We start from the raw sequence: 5,035 nt of genomic DNA, 5'->3' as shown, positions 1-5,035 counted from the left end.
TATTAATAAAATATTCTTTATCCAAACCCTACCTTCCCTCACACATTTTTCTTGTTCCTCCACCGCCACTACACATCCATCTCCGGTGAGCCGCCACCACCATCTTCTCAGGTGAGCCACCACCACTACAACTGAAAGTCACCACTACAGCTAGCTCACAATCGCAACTAGCTCACCCCCATCTTCATATCACTGAAAACCCTAAACCACTTACCGGAAATACACCTCTTCGACACCAAGCAACCCAAACACCTCAAGCAAAATCATAGCAATAACATTAACAGTAACAGTAATAGTAAACACGGAACGTGTCTTAAAACCATAATTCGATGAAACCCCCAATTTTAGTTACGGGCCCTAATTTCAACAGCCACAATTGGACTTACGTGTCCTAATGTTAACGAAAACCCAATTTGAAGCCACCTTGAAATCCGACAACGAATTCAGTCGAAACCTCAAATATCGGTTGTCAAAACTATCTTATTGAATATCGGGTGGAGTTGTAACACGCTGAGGTAAGTAAAGCGAGCTTCTTTTTATCCCAAAATGACGTCGACTTGAAAACCCAGGTTTTAGTGGATGAGCAGGAGGACTTGCAGATTGAATGACGATTTTATTGATGGGAGTGGGTCAACTGTGGTGTTGGTGGTTTTCCGGTGGCAGTGGTGGTGTTTTTATCGTCGGAAAATACGGTAGTTGTGGGCTCGCCGGAGATGCTGCTTGGTGGCAGTGGTGTTGGTGGGTTTCTGGTTGTCATCGTAGAAGACGAGTGGAACAAAGGTGGGTTATAATTAAATTATTGGCAGTGGTGTAATGTTGGTATTTTAAATTTTTAATTAATCTAATTTAATTTAATAGAATAGTTTTTAATAATTGAAAGGTTTTGTTTTTAATTAAATTGTGAAAGGACCAACTTGCCCTCGTGTCTAAGGCACATGGCTAGACTTAACAGAAAAAACTAACTGGGTTATGGCCAAAGGACAAACGGTATAACATTTGGAAACATAAAGTACAAAACACGTCAATTTTAAAGATAAAGGACAATAAGTGAAATCTGATACAAACATAAAGGACAATTTCTGTAATCCTGTCTTTTGGATAAGTATGCATGTTACCGCAAAAGTATAAAAGTGAAAATGGGGGATGAAATGTACTCACGTGAAATAAGTACCTTGAAGGATAGTTTGCGATAAAACGGGGGAAGGGTAAGTTCAACGGGCAATACCTAGATTAAAAAGGGTCTTGAGTTAGTAGATGGTTTTGAAAGCTTTAAAGTAAAATAACTTGACAAGTAACATAAATAATTAAAGTTTGAAGGTTAAAATGTAAATACATAAGAATTAAAGTAATGGTTTTAGAAAAGTAAGTTTACTCGAAGTTGGGTCTCAGTATTCTATTCATTAGTTTATACTTAACCTTTGTTAAGTAAATATCTGGGTATAATTGCAATATTGCAAAGTTAAATAGATATCAAAACGAGATTTTACGAGTGTTAGGATTTGTCGGTTCGAGTCTTGATAATTGGTCAAGCTCGAAGCCGATATTCCAAAATATTAAATGTTATAAGATAACTCAATGAAATCAAAAGAAGCTTAACCAAGTGTGCAGTACTATTAAGAAGAACCTTAACGTCCGTTAAGCGGGTGTTTGGCTTTGTCGGTCCAAGCTTGTTATAAAATCAAGTTGGATCCGACACACCATGTATTTTGAGAAAACAAGTTAAAATTAGTTTATAATATAGTTTTTGAAGATAATGAGATTCGGTGGCCCAAAACACACTTGTTTGTCTTAAGCGAGTGAACCCGGTTTATTTCGTTCTTGGTTCGGTCCTTGACTCAAAATAAGATCGAGCATGGTTACCACATACCCAATACCATAGAACTTATTAACATGAACTTAGAAATTATAATTCCCAAATCTTACTTGTAACATATTAATAAATCATTTTAAATATAAAGCAATTAAACAAGAGTTCGTTTTTGGTTCGGTTCTTGACTCAGAATAAGACCGAGAATGGTTTCCACATACCCAATACCATAGAACTTGTTATAAGAAACTTAGAAAAATATAACCTTCAAGTCTTACATACAATATGTTAATAATAAATTATTTAAACAAAAGTTCGGTTTTGGTTTGGCTCTTGACTCGGGATGAAAACGAGAATGGTGGCCACATACCCAATACCATAGAACTCATTAAAATGATTTGGAAACTAAAGTAATTTGAAACTAAACAACATTAGTAAGATTGCATAAATTTAAAGCATAAATTTAAGGTGTTTATCAAGGACTATAGTAGTCCTCCATGGAGCCTTGCCTATCAATACAACTAAACCGACATGTCCGGAAAAGGGAAAGCCAAGGAAACAAGGGGAGTATGTTTTAAACAAGTTATAATATCAAGCTTTAAGTTTCAAAATTAGTTATAAACAAGGTTAGCATTATTTTAACCTTGAGTAGTCAAACTAACAAGAGGTTGAAGATGAACACTTGGATCTTAGAGAGAGTTTGGAGAAGAAAGAGCAACCAAAATGAGTGTGTTGGCATTGTTTAAATAGAGAAATAGTAAAGGGTTAGTCAGAAGGTTGCTTTTAAGGTTTACATGCATTTGGTTATGTTTAAAAGGTCAAACAATGCACAAAACAACAAAAAAACAGTAGAGCTCCTTAACGTGGCGCTAAGGGCTCCTTAGTTCGGCGCTAAGTGTCGCGGAGGGAAAATATGATTTTCGCAAATTGGCAATTTTAGTCCCTGAAGTTCGTTTTGTGCGTTGTAGGGGCATTTTAAGGGTTGTAAAAGATGATTTTGAGATCCGACAACCATAAAACGAATATGTAACATAAAATTCATCATTTTTAAATTATTGAAAGGTTCAGGATACAAAACGGGTCGGTTTTAATAATAAAAACAAATACAAGTTGACCCGAAAATGACAAATGTCACAAACGTTTCCCACATTTCTTCTTGTTGTGGGCCCCTCTTTTATGCCACCTTCGCCTTAGATGGCGCCGAAAAAGCATCGGGATAGGGAACAGTTTTCACCTTCTCCTTGTCCTTAGGGTTGTTGGTGTCATCTCTCGAAACCGATTTATTAATATTAGTTTCACTTTTATTATATTCATTTAATTTAACCGGTTCCGGCTCGTCATCACTAACGAGATTTTCATCAATTTCTTCCACCACCCCCTCAACCAAGGGTGGTGGAAACCCAACTTTATTATCATACTTTTTCCCATTTTTTAAAATACTTACCTGGTTAACGTGCTTTTTCAAACTCGAGATGTAATGGTTCGGGTTGACCGTAGTGTCGCTCGGGAGTTGACCCGCATTCTTCTACAATTTTTCCATATCTGCTGCGAGCTAACCAATTTGCTTTGACATTGCCTCTGCTGACTTATCCAGTAACTCGAATTGTTTCTTCGTCTCAGCTTGATGATCTGTCATAATCTCCATCAATGCATCCAACTTTGAGTGCACCGACTCATCTGCATTCCCTAAGGACCCGTTCTATTGGTCCTGACTACCCGATGAATTTCCACCCCGGTTACCGTCTCTGTTATATCCCCAATTATGATTATACGAACCCTACTGACCGCCTTGGCGGTAATTTCTCTTTGATCTGTTCTGGTTCGATCCCTGAATGTTTGGGTTTAACTGTGTAGACGCGCTCCTGTATCGAAAGTTCGGGTGATTCCTCAAGCCCGGGTGATAAGTGTTTGAATTAAAACCTTCGCCCTTAGAATAATCGTAAGCATAGTTAACCTCCTCGGGGTCATCTTCCTCATTATCATAAAACTCCGGACAATTTTCTGACTTGTGCCCGAGTTCATCACAATCCTCACAAATCGGGAATTTCACTCCAACTTTCCCGAATTCTTTCTTCTTACCCTTTCTGTACCCGGCCCGTTCACGTTCCAACTCAGCTATTCTTTCTGATTCTCTCGTGACTGACTTTACTTATCTGGAAGAAGTTTAGTGTCTTCGTCTTTCGGCTGCTGCCTCTGCTTTAGAATCCTCACACATAAACTCCAAAAACTCCCAATCATCTACCTCGGGTTAGTTCAGTAGTTGACCGTTACACGAGGCTTTCAAATGCTTTTTATCCTCGTATATTAACCCGTCTACAAAACACTTCACCAATTCCCACAATTCAATCTGGTGGTGTGGCCCTTTTCTGATCATCTCTTTAAACCTGGTGAATGCCTTGTGAAATAGTTCGCCTGATAATTAGGAAAAGTGGTGAATTTCCATTCGGGCCTCGTCAGTCAAAATCCCATATCTGGTCAGTCTGGTATACTCATTAGTCAAAATCCCAAATCTGAGCACCATGTGATGTGTGCGTCATCCATCTCCGACGATCTCCTCTCGATCGATGTCCGGAGTAATCGGCAACTCTGGACCATCATAGTGAATAAAGCGCGGCGGCCTCTGCTGAATAAACCGATGCGGCTCGGGATCACCCCGAGGAGCAGCAACGGGACCACTGCGGCCTGCACCCTCAGACCGAGCCCTCGGCCTCTTACGCCCGGGGGCATCCAAAGCTTCTGGAATATCAAACATATCTGAAAACCGAAACATTGAAGTTAGATATGTCAAGAATAAACTGTGGCGAAGGCCGCATAGCATTTTGGCCGCGATCGTCCCACATACTAAATTAATATTAAAATAATAATAAAATTAAAATATGAAAATAAATAAAAACAAAAAATTCGGGGATACCCTGCATGTATTTCTAAAAACCAGATCATCCCGCCCGAATGGAGATTGAATACGGGCGGTCATTCAATTTTCAATTCAAACCCGAAACTAACACTCCTCCCCATAACTCGATTACAACCTCAACCAAAGACTCGACTCAGACTATTATAATACAGACAATTATTAAAAAACTGATACGAACAAAATAAATGAAATGACTATCTCGATTAATGTGCAACAAATAATTCACATGTCGGCAAAACAAATGAATTATATGACAAGTCGGGTTTAGAATATAAAATAATTAATAAAATATTCTTAAATCAAATTCTAAAAGA

This window comes from Bidens hawaiensis, unplaced genomic scaffold (genome assembly GCF_021521415.1).
Source record: "Bidens hawaiensis isolate Kalapana, Puna unplaced genomic scaffold, B.hawaiensis_p1.1 tig00020888_1, whole genome shotgun sequence".
In the NCBI taxonomy this organism is placed as follows: domain Eukaryota; kingdom Viridiplantae; phylum Streptophyta; class Magnoliopsida; order Asterales; family Asteraceae; genus Bidens; species Bidens hawaiensis.
Note: the sequence above shows the minus strand (reverse complement) of the source record.